Genomic DNA, 19,598 nt, shown 5'->3' with positions numbered 1-19,598 from the left:
ACAAAAACCCACCACCACCAACAACAAAAAACCAGCAGCAGCTTTCTTAAACCTAAAAAGGATGTCTTCTAAAAATCTATAGCAAACTTCAAACTTCATGTTAAAACATTAGATATAATTTAAGTCAGAAACAAAACAAAGATGCCCACAATGACCACTTCTCTTCACACTGCACTAGATGTCCTAACTAGCACAATAAGACAAGAAAAACAAACACAGAGTTTAAGAATTGATAACTAAACAAAGTTGCTAGCATTCATAGATAATTGGGTTGTGTACATAGAAACACAAGAGAAAATACAAAGTATGATGCAAATTTACATGAGAGTTTATCAATTTTCCGAAAGAACAGAAAGGTCAATTTGTAAAGATATTAGTATTTATTTTTAAATTATAATGATTAAAGTTGTGTGGTATTTGACCAATGAAACAGAATAAAGAGCCCAGAAGCAGACCTTCATATATGGAGTAGTAATATGACAAAAGTAAGCACTACAAATCAAAGTAAGAAAAAATGGTCTATTCAATATTGGATCTTAGGACAATTGGTTACCCATATTTAAAAAAAAATAGAGCCTTATATATTACACCATACACGTAGATCCATTTCAGCTGGATAATCAGTTTAATGTGAAAGCAAAACTTTAAACTTTAAAAGAAATTATAATAGTGATCTGTTTATGAACTTGGGGTAGGGAAGGATACAGAACATATAAAATGTAAATTATGTAGGATAATAAATTTGACTACAAATAAAATGTATCTATGTATCTAAAGGTACAACAAACAAATTGAAAAGTTATGGCATAGTCTGGGGGAAAATATTTGTGGCACAAATATCAGTTGAAATAGCATTTCACTTAATCTTCATGGCAACCGTGTGAGATGAGTGTTTTATGTCTACCTTGTAAATGTAGAAATTGAAGCTAAGTGAAGATAATACATTTGCTCATAATTGTGATAAACAAAGATTCAACCTAGGTCTGTCTTCTTCTGAAGCTTATGCTTCTAATCCTTCCACCATAGCTCCTTGTGTAAACACGGAGCATCGCTGAATGGGTGCAGAGATGAGGCGCAGAGGAACAGAGACTCTAGCACAGGAGAGAGGCCAAGAGGACATCCCCAATATGAGAGAAAAGTGAGATTTCAGGATGACAACAGAGTAACAAACCAGGTTCAAGCAACTCAGAAGGCTCCAGAAAAGAGATCTTCAACAAGATGAAGTTTTAAAAAAATCTTATGTATTTGAATTTGAGAAAAAACTTAGACAATAGTGAGGAAAGTATGAAGATGAATTAGTAATAAATAAATATAAAACCAAAGAAGAAAGGTAAATGGAAATTAAACACTATCTATACAGTGTGTGTGTCCTTCAGTAGGTGAGTGAATAAATGAATTGTGGAATATTTAGGGGATGAAATTCTATGCAACAGTTAACAATGAACCTACTACAATGATCCATGTATCAGCATAGATAAGTCATTAACAAGAATGTTGAGTGAAAAAAACAAATCGGAAAAAGTAAAACATACATTATTTTATATTTAAAATATGAGAACTAAATAATACTATATATATTATTTTTTAATAAATCCATATTTGATAAAAGACTGTAAACATGAGCAGAAGAAAACACACTAATTTCAGAATAGTGTCTACTTCTGAGGAAGAATGGACTGATACAAATAGAGCAAAAAGTTAAAATTTGTTAAACCTGGATGATGGATACAAGGATTATTGTTACATTTTTGTTATATAAATTTGTATATTTTTCTGTATTTAAAAAATATTCCAGAAATTTTTAAAATTAAACACACACACACACACGAAGAAGAACTGCTTAAAGTGATTCAACTCTTTTCCAAACTGCTTTCAGCCTCGAGGCTTCAGAAATTTAATACCAAAGCCTGGTGCATGTTTGGATCAAAATTCTTGGGGCAACTGAGTACAGAGACCTATCTAGGTTCTAGGAAATGTTAAGCAAAACAATGGGCCTTGCCCCAGGAAACACATCAATAAGGAAGACTCTGAAAGTTTCTATAAATTGAGCTGATAAATTGATCAACAAAAATATTGACATGAACACTGTGTATTCAAACTGGTATGCTGGTACAAACAAGGAAACAGAAGAGAGGGAGGAGACTATTTAGCACAATAGAGTCCTCTGTTCAAACATGAGCCTGCTTTTCTCAGTACACCCACCAGGCCAGTACAATACTCAAGCAATGCTAAGTGATAAAATTAAGCCTTTTATCAGACCCAATTAGGTCAGTCCCCTCTGATCTTTCAGAGCACAAGTGGATCAAAAAACTACAGAAATATTAATGGCAAGTAACATTTTTTAAGTGTACTACAGTATCCCCTCATCTGCGGTTTCACTTTTTATAGTTTTAATTACCCATGATCAACTGCAGTCTGAAAATAGGTAAGTACAGCACAGTAAGATATTTTGAGACAGAAAGGGACTACATTCACATAACTTTTATTATGGTGTGTGTGTATATACACACACACACACACACATATATATTTATATATATATATTTTGGTTTTTTGTGTGTGTGTGAGAAAGTCGCTCTGTCGCCCAGGCTGGAGTGCAGTGGCACGATCTCGGCTCACTGCAACCTCTGCCTCCCATGTTCCAGCAATTCTCCTGCCTCAGCCTCCTGAGTAGCTGGGATTACAGGCGTGTGCCACCACACCCAGATAATTTTTGTATTTTTAGTACAGACAGGGTTTCACCATGTTGGACAGATTGGTCTCAAACTCCTGACCTCAAGTGATCTGCCCGCCTCGGCCTCCCAAAGTGTTGGGATTACAGGCGTGAGCCACTGCACCCAGCCTATTACAGTCTATTCTTATAATTGTTCTATTTTATTGCTAGCTATTGTTAATCTCTTAGTGTGCCTAATTTATAAATTAAACTTTATCATAGGAACTATCTACAGGAAAAAACATAGTATATATAGGGTATGGTACTATGTGTGGTTTCAGGCATCCACTGGGGATCTTGGAATGTATCCAGTGTGAATAAGGAAGAAAATGACAGTGTTTTTCAGTCATGTTTCTAAGTTCTTTAGATGTAAATGCAAACTCCTCCCAAGGCTATTTTGCCCCTCATCTTACTGAGGAAGGAACTGAGGCCCAGAGAGGTTAAGGCCACATTGAAATAACATGGTGGAGTTACAATTCAAAACCAGGTATTCATGCAAAAATCCAGTTCAAAGTGGATCATAGACCTAAATGTGAACGTTTTTAAAAAGACAAGATTTGGAAGTCTAAAGAGTTATGTTATGGTGATGTCAGTAAGATGGCAGAAGCTCCAGGGCCCTGTTCTCCCATGGAAACATCAAGTAAACAACAACATATTTACTAAAATCAGAGACTGGGTGCGCCGACTCAGGCCTGTAATCCCAGCACTCTGGGAGGCCAAGGCAGGCAGATCACTTGAGGTCAGGAGTTCAACGCCAGCCTGGCCAACATGGCAAAACCCTGTCTCTACTAAAAATACAAAAATTAGCCAGGCGTGGTGGCACATGCCTGTAGTCCCAGCTACTCAGGAGGCTCAGGCATGAGAATTGCTTGAACCCAGGAGGTGGAGGTTGCAGTGAGCTGAGATTATTGCACCACCGCACTACAGCCTGGGTGACAAGAGGAAGACCTTGTCTTAAAAAAAAAGAAAAAAAAAAAAAAAGGGTGTCGTAGCAGCTGTAGGAACCAGTCAAGGATCTGCAACAACCAATCAATTAAACACCCAATCAAGACAAAGCAACACTTAAAACAGTAGGAAATTGTGTAGCTTTTTTTTTTTTTTAGCCCTTGTGTACCTTCTCCCCAGTGCAACACAGTCAGGAGGAAGTCACACATTCCCCTTTCAGAGGGAAAAGACTGGGACTTGTTCGCACTGTTCTGTCTTGTCTGGAGGCTGCCTGAGGAACTGATTTTTATCTCATCTGACTCAGAGCTTAGATGGGAACGGTGGCATAGCTGCATAGCAGGTTGGACCCCACTGAAAGCAGTGGCAGGTGCCATGGCACATGAAAACTGCCAGAGAACTGTAGACCCAAGGGCACTTGGAGTGGGAGACTACAGGCAGAGAAATACAATGGAACATCAAAGACCCTGAGAAGAAGCAGGGGTGAAAGTCTTAGGAAAATCAAGACATTTAAAAGCAGCTGTGTATACATATGAAGAGCCCACAACTAACGTCATACTCAATGGTGAAAGACTGAAAGCTTTTCCTCTAAATTAGAAGCAAGATTGTCTATTTTCATTACTCTATTCAACATAGTACTAGAAGTCTTAGCCAGAGAAATTAGGCAAGGAAAAGAAATAAAAGGCATCCAAGTTGGAAAGGAAGAAGTAAAATTATCTCTGTTCACAGACAACTTGGTCTTATATGTAGAAAACCCCAAAAATGCCACCAAAAAAGTGTTGAAACTAATAAACCAACTCAGCAAAGTTACAAGATATAAAATCAACATGCAAGTATCAGTTGTCTTTCTATGCACTAACAATGAATAATCCAAGAAGGAAATTAAGAACAAAACTTTATTTACAAGAGCATCAAAGGAATAAAATACTTAGGAATAACCTTAGAGGCAAAAGACTTGTTCACTGCAAGCTACAAATTTTGGTGAAAGAAACTAAGGAAAACATTCTTAAGTGGAATATTCTTTCCAATCCATGTTCATAGATTGGAAGTCATACTATTGTTAAGAAGTCAATATTACCGAAAGGGATCTACAGATTTGACATAATGTCTATCAAAATCCCAATGATTTCTTTTTAGAAATTAAAAAATTACCTGGGCAATGATTCTATGAAAAAAAATACACCTCAAACTTAAATGAAATCTCAAGGGACAAAACAATCTTGAAAAACAAAGTCAGAGGCCTCACACTTCCTGATTTCAAAACTTACTATAAAGCCACAGTAATCAAAACAGTATGGTACTGGCATAAAGATAAACATATAGACCAATGGAATAGACTAGAGAGCCCAAAAATAAACCTCTATGTGGTCAAATGATGTTTGACAAGGGTGTCAGTACCATTAAATAGGAAAAGAACTGTCTTTTCTGCAAATGGTGGTATGAAAACTGGATATCCACATGCAAAAGAATGAAGTTGGACCTTAAACCACACACAAAAATTAACCCAAAATGGATCACAGACCTAAACATAAGACCTAAAACTATAAAACTTGTAGAAGAAAACATAAGGGGAAGCTTCATGACACTGGATTTGGCAATGATTTCTTGAATATTACACCAAAAGCACAGGCAACAAAATAAAATATAGATCACTTGGACTACATCAAAATTTAAAATTCCTGCACCTCAAAGGACACAAGAAACTGGGTGAAAAGGGTAACCAATGGAATCAGTGAATATATTCACAAATCATATATCTGAAAAGGGGTTAATATCCAGAATGTATAAATAATTTCTACAACAACAGCAAAAACTCCAATTTAAAAATGAGCAAAGGAGGGCTGGACATGGTGGCTCACACCTGTAATCCCAGCACTTTGGGAGGCTGAGGCAGGCAGATCACCTAAGGTCAAGAGTCCAAGACCAGCCTGGCCAACATGGTGAAACCTTGTCTCTACCATAAATAAAAAAGTTAGCCGGGGATGGTGGCAGATGCCTGTAATCTCAACTACTTGGGAGGCTGAGACAGCAGAATGGCTTGAACCCAGGAGGCGGAGGTTGCAGTGAGCCGAGATCATGCCACTGCACTCCAGCCCAGGTGACAAGAGCAAAACTCAATCTCAGAAAAAAAATGGGCAAAGGATATGACTAGACATTTTTCTAAAGACGATATACAAATGGCTAATAAACACATGAAAAGAGGCTCAACATCACTAACCACTAGATAAATGTAAATGTAAATCAAAACCACAATGAGATACCATCTTACATTCATTACAGTGGCTATTATTTTTTTTTAAATAAACAAAATAACAAGTATTGGCAAGGATATAGAGTAATTGAAATCCTTGTGCACTATTGGTAGGATTGTAAAAATGGTGCAGCTACTATGGAAAATGATATGGCAGCTCCCCAAAAAATTTAAAATAGAATTATGGATATACCATAGCAATTCCACTTCTAGGCATATACCTAAAATAATTGAAAGCAGGGTCTCAAACATATATTTGTACACCCGTGTTCACACTAGTATTATTTACAATAGCCAAAAAGTGGAAGCAACTCGAGTATCCTTCAACAGATGAACAAATAAACAAAATGTATATACATACAATGGGATATTATTCAGTCTTAAAGGAAGGAAATTCTGACACATGCTTCAACATGGATGAACCCTGAGGACAGTATGCTAAGTAAATAAGCCAGTCACAAAAGGACAAATACTGTATGAATTTCACTGATACGAGGTACCTAGAGTAGTCAAATTCATAAAGACAGGTGTAGAATGATGGTTGCCAGAGGCTGGGGGGGAAAATGCTTTTTTTAAAAATGAATATGGAGTTTTAGTTTTGCAAGATAAAAATATCTATATGACCTCAAGATAGGCAAAGATTTCTTTAAAAACACACAAAAGGCATTCACCATAAGGAAAAATATTCTTAAGTTTGATTTTTTGAAAATTAAGAAATTGGCCAGGCACAGTGGCTCACGCCTGTAATCCCAACACTTTGGGAGGCCGAGGCAGGCGGATCACGAGGTCAGGAGATCGAGACCACCCTGGCTAACACAGTGAAACCTCATCTCTACTAAAAATATAAAAAAATTAGCTGGGCATGGTGGCGGGCGCCTGTAGTCCCAGCTACTCGGGAGGCTGAGGCAGGAGAATGGCGTGAACCCAGATCAGGGTCTGTGGGACAGACCTGGCAGCAAAAGAGGTGAATATTATAATTCAGAGGACTGGCGCAGTGGCTCACGTCTATAATCCCAGCACTCTGGGAGGCCGAGGCAGGCAGATCACGAGGTCAAGAGATCGAGACCATCCTGGCCAACATAGTGAAACCCCATCTCTGCTAAAAATACAAAAAGTAGCTGGGTGTGGTAGTGCACGTCTTTAGTCCCAGCTACTCATGAGGCTGAGGCAAGAGAATCACTTGAACCAGAGAGGCGGAGGTTGTAGTGAGCTGAGATCATGCCACTGCATTCCAGCCTGGTGACACAGCAAGACTCTGTCTCAAAAAAATAAATAAAAAAAAATTTCGGAAACAGACTTTTTACGCAGGTTTTAGAGAGAGATACACATCGTCTGACTCTAAATCAGGATTCCCACCCTTCCTACCCCATAACTGGTCAATTAAGGCACTAGTGGTTGAAAGACCTTTTTCCATATTGGTCACATAACACTTTTTTCCAATGAGTTTTCTGATGAGTGATACAATTAGAACTGCTGCCGAACCTTTCCCACAAGTGGAACATTTGTAAGGTCTCTCCCCAGTATGGGTTCTCTAATGAGTGATGAGACTTGAGCCCTAACTGAAATGTTTCTCACCAACTAAATGCTTGTGAGGCCTTTCTCCTTTGTGGGCTCTTTTCTGCATAAAAAGAAATTAACTGTGGCTGAAGCTTTCCCCACACAGGAAGTAACAATACAGTTTCTGTTCTGTGTGGGTTATCTGATGCACTGCAATTTGGGAGCTATGACTGCATCTCCAATCACACTCTGGGCATTTGTGAGGCATCTCCTCTGTATACATCCTCTGTCCAGGAGCAAGTTGGACCTACAGCTATAGTCTCCCCCACACTCCTGATACTCATAGGGGTTCTCCCCAGTGTGGAGGCACTGGTGGGAAATCAGGCTGGAACTCTGCCTGAAGGTCTCCCACATTCATGGCACTTGGAAGGTCTCCTTCTCCACATGTCGTCTGATGGGTGAGCTCTAGCTGACGGATCAGGCATTAATAGGGCTTCTCTCCAGTGTGAGTTCACTGGGACTAAGAAAGTCTGGGCTGTTACTGAAACTTTTCCCTCCGTCTGGGCAATAATAGTGTTTCTCTCCATTGTGGATCAGCTGACAGTTAATAAGGCATGAGTCTGAGTAAAAGTTCTTCTACACTTAGAACATATTTGCAGCTGTGCCCAGGACCCCTTGTGACTTGCAAATGACTTTAACTGTCCTCTTCAAGGGTGGACTTTCCCTGTTCATGTTTCAGGGATGTTATTTCACATTCTATAGCAAAATATTTTCTTTGATAATTACGTATAAAAGCTAAAATGCATCATCAAGCAACACTTCTCAAAAACTTTCTCTTTCGTATTGTTGTCTTCCTTCTCCCTTCTGATCTCAAACCTAAAAGAACGAAGAGAGAATGTAGTTATTTTAAGTCGTTATAATCAGGATTAGGATTAAAAGGCATCAATAGTTTAGCTTTTGTTGGTTATTTTTCTTTTTTTTTTTTCTTTTTTTTTTTTTTTGAGGCAGAGTCTTGCTCTGTCTCCCAGGCTGGAGTGCAGTGGCGCGATCTTGGCTCACTGTAACCTCTGCCTCCCAGGTTCAAGCAATTCTCCTGCCTCAGCCTCTGAAGTAGCTGGGATTACGGCATGTGCCACCATGCCTGGCTAATTTTTGTATTTTTAGTAGAGATGGGGTTTCACTATGTTGGCCAGGCTGGTCTCGAACTCCTGACCTTGTGATCCACCCACCTCGGCCTCCCAAAGTGCTGGGATTACAGGTGTGAGCTACAACACCCGTCCTAGTTTTGTTTTTAAGGATTATTTACCCTAATGTCTGCACACATGAGACCTCAAAACTTAGGCATTTTTTTTTCAAAAATCGAATAGTGAGTTTTTCTGTTAATAATGTAAAAGATGCAGACAGTACTACTATAGCCTCCTTCTGTATATGCTAGCTGATCATCTGCTTTTACCCACAACACATAATGGATATCTTTAGGTCTATGTCATTATTTTTATTTGCTTCCTTTGTTTGCTTTATTCTAGTACATGGATTAAAATGAAGTAGCTATGAGCATCTCCTTTGGTATCAGACAGCCATGAGTCAAATCCTGATTTCACATGTACTGGCACTGGGACCTTGAGCAAATTATTTAATCTCTGTCAGCCTTACTGAGTTCCATTAACTGAGAAAGGGAAGTTATAACATCTACCATAAATGCTGCAAAAATTAGATAATGTCGAAAAACAATTTTCAGAATGCCTAACATAACAGATTAATAAGTGATAGATACTATCTTTGAAAAGATATTTTACTTTAAATAATCATCTATCAATGGGCACATAGATTGCTTTTAATTTTTCCTTTAAAAACAATGGTGTAATACATCTCCTTTTATATAAAAAAAGTTCTTGTTTGTGTGACTTTTTTTAGGTTTAACCCATAAGTGAAATTCTCAGTCAAAGGATATAGAAAATATAGTGTTTCTAATCTCTGGCAAAGATTTGTGACATTAAAACTGAGGGAACTATAACATATAGGCAGCGCAAAGAGAACAGCTGAAGCAGAGTGGTCATGAAATGAAGAAAACGGGAAAAAGTGTAGGCTATCTCGTGGAATCTTTATTGTACAGGGAGGTAGAGGGAAAACAGTAGACAGAAGTTAAGAATATGCCCAGCTCTAAAGTGAGATAGCCTAGATTCATACCCTTATCTACCCATATTAGCTGTGTAACCTTGGACAAGTAAACTTTAAAAAAATCTTATAATATGGTTTGGCTCTCTGTCCCCACCCAAATCTCACCTTGAATTGTAATAATCCCCACTTGTCAAGGGCAGGACCAGGTGGAGGTAAGTGGATCATAGGGGCAGTTTTCCCCATGCTGTTCTGATAATAATGAGTGAGTCTCACGAGATCTGATGGTTTTTTTAAGCGCCTGGCATTTCCCCTTGCTTGCACTCATTCTCTCTTCTGCCGCCCTGTGAAGAGGTGCCTTCCACCATGATTGTAAGTTTCCTAAGGCCTTCCTAGCCATGTGGAACTGTGAGACAATTAAATCTCTTTTCTTTATAAATTACCTAGTCTCGGGCAGTTCCCTATAGCAGCATGAGAAAGAACTAATACATCTTATACATTAAAAGTATATATGTTTTTCAATGTGACGAACAAATAGCCTAATGTATGTTAAGGGTTTTACATAGTACCTAACCAAAATAAGTGCTCAGTAATGGTTGCTATTATCAAATATAATACAAGCTAATTTAGAAAATGAAATGGGAAACAGCAGAGCACAGAAAAAGGAAGAACATTTCCAAACTAATGCTTTGATAAAAACATAATCTTTATGTTAAAACTGAATGACGGCACACAAAAACAGAAAATCGTGGACTAATTTCACTTATGAATATGGTTGTAAGATTTCTGAAGAAAATTAAAGCAGGAAAATTAAAATCAGCAAGGTTCTAAATGAATAGCTAAAAAGTGGCTAAGTAACTTAGAGACAAGTAACTTAGAGACAAGTTTTTACATGTTTCAGTATCTCATTTTCTTCATTCATAAATCAACATGGTAATAATACAGCAGTAGCGGCGCTCCAGACGGCCTGCCTTTGCCATCACTTGGGCTGCAGCAGGGAGGCACCACTGGGGCTGCATGTTCCATGGAGCCCGAGGGAGCAGGGGACAAACGGGAGCTTCACCCCTTCTGAGTTGGGGCAGGTACTGCTGCAGCCTCCCAAACAAGGGCCACAGACCCAGGCCTCCTGCTCCACGGAGCAGGCAGGATCTCTGCCTTACTGGGCACAGCTGTAGCCACTCAAAGCCACCCAAAGCACACTGCAGACCTGGGCTTCCCACTCCATGGAGGAGGCAGAAGCCCTGCCATTCTAGGCCAGGCTGCAGCCACTCAAGTTGTGGCTGCAGTCGCCCAAGTTATGGCTGCAGATCCCAGCCTCCCTGCACTCTCAGGTGCAGCTGCAGCCACCCAAACCATGGCTACAGACCCAGGTCTCCCCCTCCACGGAGCAGGCAGGAGCCCTGTCCACCCCTTGACTTCTGCACAGCTGCAGCCACATAAAGTGTAGCTGCAGACTCAGGCATCCCTGCACTCTTGGGTGCCCAGGAAGGCACCCCTGCCCTTGCAGGCTCAGAAGTGCCTGCTCCTGCTGCCTGGCTTCTCCCTGCTGTCAGCACTGGTTCTGATCTCGAAGCAAATTTGCTACGAACCCAGAAGCCATGAATGGCGGCAGGAGGAACACAGAAGATGGTGGAAGGGGTGGGACCCCGGTGAGGCCCCACCTTCAGGCCAGTAAGGGCCTGAAGGCTGGGGGGTGGGCTGCCAGTCGCACAGACTGGAGTGGGAACTTGTGGTGCCTTTTCCTGGACACTCATGGCCACCCATGGACCAATTGGCAGGCATTTCCTCCCCTCTGAGGCCCATAAAAGCCCTGGGCTCAGCCAGAGCTGAGCAGAGGATGGGCAGACCAGCTGCAGAAACGAGCTACCCCAGCTCCTCTCTGCTGGGAGCTGGGGAGACAACCAGAAGGCCTGCCTGCAGAAAGAAGCAACTGACTCCAGGGCCTTCTCTCTGCTGAGAGCTGCAGAGATGACAGGATGACCTGCTGGCAGAGAGGAGCTTCCCACTCCAGGGTCTCCTCTGCTAGGAGCTGAACACTCGTTGGGACACCCCGGCTGCAGAAGGGAGCTACCCCCTGCAGGTCTCCTGTGAGCTCTTCCATTGTTCAATACACCTTTTCTTCATCTTGCTCACCCTCCACTTGTCTGCCTACCTCATTCTTCCTGGTTGCCGGACAAGAACTCAGGACTGACCAAATGGCAGAGCTAACAGAGCTGTAACACAAACAGGGCAGAAACATGCCCCTTGCTTGCCATGCTGCAGGCAAAGAGAAGGAGAGAAGAGCTGCAACCCCTTGGGGATCCCAGACCTAGGAGCTCCCAGAGCCAGGGCTGTGACTCCCTCTTTGTGGTCCTGTGGTGCCTGGCATCTCCAAGTTTTAGGGCACTACTGCTTTCCCCAGTGCCAGCTGAGGAAGCTGCTTGCCATACACCTGGTCCTGCCACAGCCTCGCAGAGAGTTGGCGCCCATGCTGGCACTTGGAGCTGCCTGCCCCACAGCAGCAGCTGGCATATCTGACTGTACACAGTGGCTGGATCTCACACTTGCTCACACACCCCTCACCACTCCATGCCTGGCTCACCCTTGGTAAGCATAGGATCCAGCCTGGTAACATGAGCCAAGCACAGCCTGCCAGACCAAGTGGGCAGAACGAGCCCAGCGGCCCAAGCAAAGGTTGGGCAAAGGTGCCATGGGCCATAGAGGTTTCTGGCTGGAAGAGCGACATCCAAAGATCTTGTAAAAGAGTTATGATGCTAAGTTGAGCATAAAGAACTAAGAATGCCGAATGGCACAGTAACACTTAATAAATGTCAAGTATCAATGCTATGATTACCACTACTATCAACACTGAAATGTTAGGATGATGTAACCTTAGGAAGAGAGAAAAACCATGATCAACTTAATTGTTGCTGAAAAGACATTCCATAAAATTCAACACTGACTTCTTTTAAAAATGCTTAGAAATCTGGAAATATAAGCAAGGCTTATATGTACCCAAAACTAAAAACTACAGCAAATATCATTCTGTCACTCCTCTATTTCAGTATTTTTCTGGATGTCCTACTCAATACAAGAGCAAGGAGCAAGAGGCACAAATTTAAGAAAATAAGAGACAAAATTGTCTCTTATTTACAGATTGTTTGCAGATAATCTGAATAGCCAGAAATCCTAAGCCAGGGTAATCAATGGAGAAAACTATTAGAATTAACATTCAAAATTCAGGACAAGCATTGAAACTGAGTGTTTAGTGAGATGGCCTGATATAAAAATAACATATAAAGCCTGTCATGGTGGCTCACAGCTGTAATCCTGGCACTTTGGGAGGCCAAGGCAGGAAGATTACTTGAGTCCAGGAGGTCTAGGCTGCAGTGAGCCATGGTTGCACCACTGCACTCCAGTCTGGGTGACAGAGTGAGACCCTGTCTCAAAAAAATAAAATAAAATAATGTATAGAAGTCAATAGTTTTGCTATATATGCCAGCAATAATTGTATCAGGGCTCTTGATACAAAAGTGCTTTTTTTAAGCAATAAGGGAAGTTATTGGGGCTAACAGAAATAATAAAAGGCTGGAGAATGAGGATTGGAAAATAGGGAAGAATTGATGCTAGACAACAGGAATCATAATAAATAATCACATAGCAAGAACAGCCTAAAAATAAAGAAATAAACACAAACACGTAAGAAGGAAAAAGAGAGTAAACTAACCTATGCAACAAATTCTTTGCTGCAATGAACTCAACTCTGATCACCTCCAAATCTTCAATCAATATCAAAGTTCCTAAGAACATCTCATTTGTGAACGCGAAACCAAATGCCAACCCCTTGGTGAACCACACTCAGGGACATTGCGCATGGAGATCATGATCTGTGGTTTCAAATAGTAAATATTTGCTAAACAAAACCTACTACCCATGCAACTAACTATTGTATATACAAACTTCCTGATGAGAAAAACCAGAAATGTTTCCCAAAAAAGGAAAAACAAAATCATAAACAAACATTTCCAGATTCTAGGGAACCTAGTTCTGAGATTTTTTTTCATACTCTGTAACAATTTTAACTCTTTTTTTTTTCCTGCTTCTACCACAAGAAAGACACAAGAAGTCTAAAGAAATCTCAGCTACTCAGGAGGCTGAGGCACAAGAATCATTTGAACCCAAGAGGCAGAGGCTGCAGTGAGCCAAGCTGGCGCCACTGCACTCCAACCTGGGTGACAGAGTGAGACTCTGTCTCAAAAAAAAAAAAAAAAAAAATGTCTAGAGAAAGACAAACATCTCCTTTTTCATAAAGTCAGAAGGCTCTGGATTCAAAGGAGAATTACTCTCAGGGGCCTAATATCACTTGAAGGCTCCAAGTCAGGAGTTATGACCAAGATAAACTTTGGAAATTCTATAAGGCAAATAAGCAAAGAAAAGGAAATGTTATACTCACTTTGAATTCACAAACCTTATACAATATTAGCAAATTCAGTTACTAATTAAAGATACCAATTTGAGAGCCAATTTTAACAACTTGAGAAAACACTTAAAGCAAAACTCAACTAACTTTTGGCTCCGCTAAACTGCCATGCTTCAAAACCTTAGCCTGAGGAAGCCACGGCTAAGAGTTCATCCAGGAAAGATTGGATTATTTTCGGGTATAATCGTGCGAGAAGAGGATGTGAGGAATCAGAGAAATTTCGTTGAAGTGGGCTTTGCAATGTAAGTATAAAAGCATGGGCTATGGAGCTAGGAAGTCCTGGATCTGATTCTTGTTATCATCATCCCTCACCAACTATGTGATGCAAAGCAAGTTTCTGATCCTCAATTCATTTCTTTCATTTTAATTTTTATTTTATAGACTTAGAGGGTAGTAGTGCAGTTTTGTTACGTGAATATATTGTGTAGTGGTAAAGTCTAGGCTTTTAGTGTACCCAGAACCCAAATAGTGTACATTGTGCCCAGTCGATAATTTTTCACCCCTCACCTTCCTCCCACCCCCCCACATTTTGGAGGGACCAATGTCCATTATTCCACTCTGTATGTCCATGCAAACACATTGTTTAGCTCCCACTTATAAGTGAGAACATGTGGTATTTGACTTCCTGTTTCTGAGTCATTTCACTTAGGACAATGACCTCCAGTTTCATTCATGTTGCTGCAAAAGACACCATTACATTCATTTCACAGCTACACAGTATTGCATGCTATATATCCAGTCGTCACTGATGGACACTAGGTTGATTCCATGACTTTGTTATTCTGAATAGTGCAGTGATAAACATACAAGTGCAGTTGTCTTTTTTATAAAAGTATTTCGTTTCCTTGGGTAGATACCCAGTAGTGAGACTGCTGGATAGAATGGTAGTTCTATTTTTAGCTCCTTGAGGAATCTTCATACTGTTTTCCATAAAGGTTGTACTAATTTACATTCCCGCCAACAGTGTATAAGCATTCTCTTTTCTCCACACACACACCAACATCTGTTCTTTTTTGTCTTTTTAATAATAGCCATTCTGACTGGTGTGAGATGGTATCTCATAGTGGTTTTAATTTGCTTTTCTCATCTCACTAGTGATGTTGAGCATTTTCTGTATGTTTTTTGGCCACTTGTATATCTTCTTTTTAAAAATATCTGTCCATGTCCTTTGCCCACTTTTGATGGGGTTGTTTTTTTCTTGTTGAATTGTTTGAGTTCCTTGTAGATTCTGAAAATTAGTCCTTTGTTGGATGCATTGTTTGAAAATATTTTCTCCCATTCTGTAGGTTGTCTGTTTACTCTGCTGATTTTTTCTTTTGCAGTGCAGAATCTTTTTAGTTTAATTAAGTCTCATTCGTCTATTTTTTGTTTTGTTGCATTTGCTTTTGAGGTCTTAGTCATAAATGGTTTGCCTAGGCCAATATCCAGAAGAGTTTTTCGTGGGTTTTCTTCTAGGATTTTTGCAGTTTCAGGTCTTACATTTAAGTCTTTAACACATCTTGAATTAATTTTTGTACATGATGAGAGATATGGGCCCTCTTCCGTTCTTCTACATGTGGCTATCTAACTTTCCCAGCACCATTTATTGAATAAGATACCGTTTCCCCAGTGTATATTTTTGTTGACTTTGTAAAAAATCAGTTGCTTCTAGGTATGTGGCTTTATTTCTGAGTTCTCTGTTATGTTCCATTGATCTGTGTGTCTATTTTCATATCAGTACCGTGCTGTTTCAGTTACTATATCCTTGAAGTCAGGTAATATGATGCCTCCAGCTTTTTGCCTTTTGCTTAGAATTGCTTTAGCTATTCAGGCTTTTATGGGGTACCATATAAGTTTTAGGATTTCTCTCCTAATTCTGTGATAAATGACATCAGTAATTTATAGGAATTGCATAACAGATTGCTTTGGACAGTACGGTCATTTTAATTATATTGATTCTTCCAGTCCATGAGCCTGGGATACTTTTGCATTTCTTTCTGTCATCTACAATTTCTTTCATCACTGTTTTATAGTTTTCATTATAGAGATCTTTCACGTTGGTTAAATGTATTCCTAGGTATTTTTGTAGCCATTGTAAATGGATTGAGTTCTTGATTTGGTTCTCAGCTTGATTGTTATTTATGTATAGAAATGCTAGTGATTTTTGTACATCGATTTTGTATCCTAAAACCTTACTGAAGTCATTTATCAAATCTAGAGGTCTTTTGGAGGGTTGTGTGTGTGTATATATTTTATATATATACTTTAACTTCTGGGATACATGTGCAGAACCTGCAGGTTTGTTATATAGGTATACATGTGCCATGGTGGTTTGCTGCACCCATCAACCAGTCATCTACATTAGGTATTTCTTCTAATGCTATCCCTCCCCTTGCCCCCAACTCCTCGTCAGGCCCCTGTGTGTGATATTTCCCTCCCTGTGCCCATATGTTCTCACTGTTCAACTCCTGCTTATGAGTGAGAACATGTGGTGTTTGGTTTTCTGTTTCTGTGTTAGTTTGCTGAGAATGATGGTTTCCAGTTCATCCATATCCCTGCAAAGGACATTAACTTATCCTTTTTATGGCTGCACAGTATTCCATGGTGCATATGTGCCACATTTTCTTTATCTAGTCTATCATTGATGGGCATTTGGGTTGGTTCCACATCTGCTATTGTGAGTGGTGCTGCAATAAACATATGTGTTCATGTGTCTTTATAGTAGAATGATTTATGATCCTTTGGGTATATACCCAGTAATGGGATTGCTGGGTCAAATGGTATTTCTAGTTCCAGATCCTTGAGGAATCGCCACACTGTCTTCCACAATCGTTGAACTAATTTACACTCTCACCAACAGTGCAAAAGCATTCCTATTTCTCCACATCCTCTCCAGCATCTGTTGTTTCCTGACTTTTTAACAGTCACCATTCTAACTGGCATGAGATGGTATCTCATTGTGGTTTTGATTTGCATTTCTCTAATGTCCAGTGATGATGAGCTTTTTTTCATGTTTGCTGGCTGCATAAATATCTTCTTTTGAGAAGTGTCTGTTCATATCCTTTGCTACTTTTTGACGGGGTTGTTGTTTTTTCTTGTAAATTTGTTTAAGTTTCTTGTAGATTCTGGATACTAGCCCTTTGTCAGATGGATAGATTGCAAAAATTTTTTCCCATTCTGTAGGTTGCCTGTTCATTCTGATGATAGTTTCTTTTGCTGTGCAGAAGTTCTTTAGTTTAATTAGATCCCATTTGTCAATTTTGGCTTTTGTTGCAATTGCTTTTGGTGTTTTAGTCAGGAAGTCTTTGCCCTTGCCTATGTCCTGAATGGTATTGCCTAGGTTTTCTTCTAGGGTTTTGTTTTTTTTTTTTTTTTGAGACGGAATCTTGCTCTGTCACCCAAGCTGGAGTGCAGTGGCGTGATCCTGGCTCACTGCAAGCTTCGCCTCCCGGGTTCATGCCATTCTCCTGCCCCAGCCTCCCGAGTAGCTGGGACTACAGGCGCCTGCCACCTCGCCCGGCTTATTTTTTGTATTTTTAGTAGAGACAGGGTTTCACCGTGGTCTCGATCTCCTGACCTTGTGATTCACCTGCCTCGGCCTCCCAAAGTGCTGGGATTACAGGCGTGAGCCACCGCACCCGGCCTCTTCTAGGGTTTTTATGGTTTTAGGTCTTACATTTAAATCTTTAATTCATCTTAAGTTAATTTTTGTATAAGGTGTAGGGAAGGGGTCCAGTTTCAGTTTTCGGCATATGGCTAGCCAGTTTTCCCAACACCATTTATTAAATAGGAAATCCTTTCCCTATTGCTTGTTTTTGTCAGGTTTGCCAAAGATCAGATGGTTGCAGATGTGTGGTATTATTTCTGAGGCCTCTGTTCTGTTCCATTGCCTATATATCTGTTTTGGTACCAGTACCATGCTGTTTTGGTTACTACAGCCTTGTAGTATAGTTTAAAGTCAGGTGGTGTGATGCCTCTAGCTTTGTTCTTTTTGCTTAGGATTGTCTTGCCAGTTTTGGTCTGATCTTAGTTATTTCTTGTCTTCTGCTAGCTTTTGAATTTGTTTGCTCTTGCTTCTCTAGTTCTCTTAATTGTGATGTTAGGTGTCAATTTTAGATCTTTCCCGCTTTCTCCTGTGGGCATATAGTGCTATAAATTTCCCACTAAACACTACTTTAGCTGTGTCCCAGAGATTCTGGGATGTTGTGTCTTTGTTCTCATTGGTTTCAAAGAACTTATTTATTTCTGCCTTAATTTCGTTATTTACCCAGTAGTCATTCAGGAGCAGGTTGTTCATTTTCCATGTAGTTGTGTGGTTTTGAGTAAATTTCTTAATACTGAGTTCTAATTTGATTGCACTGTGGTCTGAGAGACTGTTTGTTATGATTTCCATTCTTTTGCGTTTGCTGAGGAGTGTTTTACTTCCGATTATGTCATTAATTTTAGAATAGGTGCTATGTGGTGCTGAGAACAATGTATATTCTGTTGATGTGAGGTGGAGAGTTTTGTAGATCTCTTGGTCCAGAGCTGCGTTCAAGTCCTGAATATCCTTGTTAATTTTCTGTCTCATTGATCTAATACTGACAATGGGGTGTTAAAGTCTCCCACTATTGTTGTGTGGGACTCTAAGTCTCTTTGTAGGTCTCTAAGAACTTGCTTTATGAATCTAGGTGCATATATATTTAAGATAGTTAGCTCTTCTTGTTGCATTGATCCCTTTACCATTATGTAATGCCCTTGTCTTTTTTAATCTTTGTTGGTTTAAAGTCTGTTTTATCAGAAACTAGGATTGCAACCCCTGCTTTTTTTGCTTTCCATTTGCTTGGTAAATCTTCCTCCATCCCTTTATTTTGAGCCTATGTGTGTCTTTGCATGTGAGATGGGTCTCCTGAATACAGCACACTGACAGGTCTTGACCCTTTATCCAATTTGCCAGTCTTTGTCTTTTAATTGGGGCATTTAGCCCATTTGCGTTTAAGGTTAATATTGTTATGTGTGAATTTGATCCTGTCATTATGATGCTAGCTGGTTATTTTGTCCATTAGTTGATGCAGTTTCTTCATAATTTCAGTGGTCTTTACATTTTGGTATGTTTTTGCAGTGGCTAGTACCAGTTTTTCCTTTCTGTATTTAGTGCTTCCTTCAGGAGCTCTTGTAAGGCAGGCCTGGTGGTGACAAAATCCCTCAGTATTTGCTTGTCTGTAAAAGATTTTATTTCTCCTTCACTTATGAAGCTTAGTTTGGCTGGATATGAAATTCCGGGTTGAAAATTCTTTAAAATGTTAAATGTTGGTCCCCACTCTCTTTTGTCTTGTAGGGTTTCTGCAGAGAGATCTTCTGTTAGTCTGATGGGATTTCCTTTGTGGGTAACCCAACCTTTCTCTCTGGCTGCTCTTAACATTTTTTCCTTCATTTCAACCTTGGAGAATCTAACAATTGTGTGTCTTAGGGCTGCTCTTCTCGAGTAGTATCTTTGTGGTGTTCTCTGTGTTTCCTGAATTCGAATGTTGGACTGTCTTGCTAGGTTAGGGAAGTTCTCCTGGATAATATCCTGAAGTATGTTTTCCAACTTGGTTCCATTCTCCCCGTCACTTTCAGGCACACCAATCAAGTGTAGGTTTGATCTTTTCACATCGTCCCAT

Source organism: Papio anubis, chromosome 1, assembly GCF_008728515.1.
Source record: "Papio anubis isolate 15944 chromosome 1, Panubis1.0, whole genome shotgun sequence".
Classification (NCBI taxonomy): domain Eukaryota; kingdom Metazoa; phylum Chordata; class Mammalia; order Primates; family Cercopithecidae; genus Papio; species Papio anubis.
Note: the sequence above shows the minus strand (reverse complement) of the source record.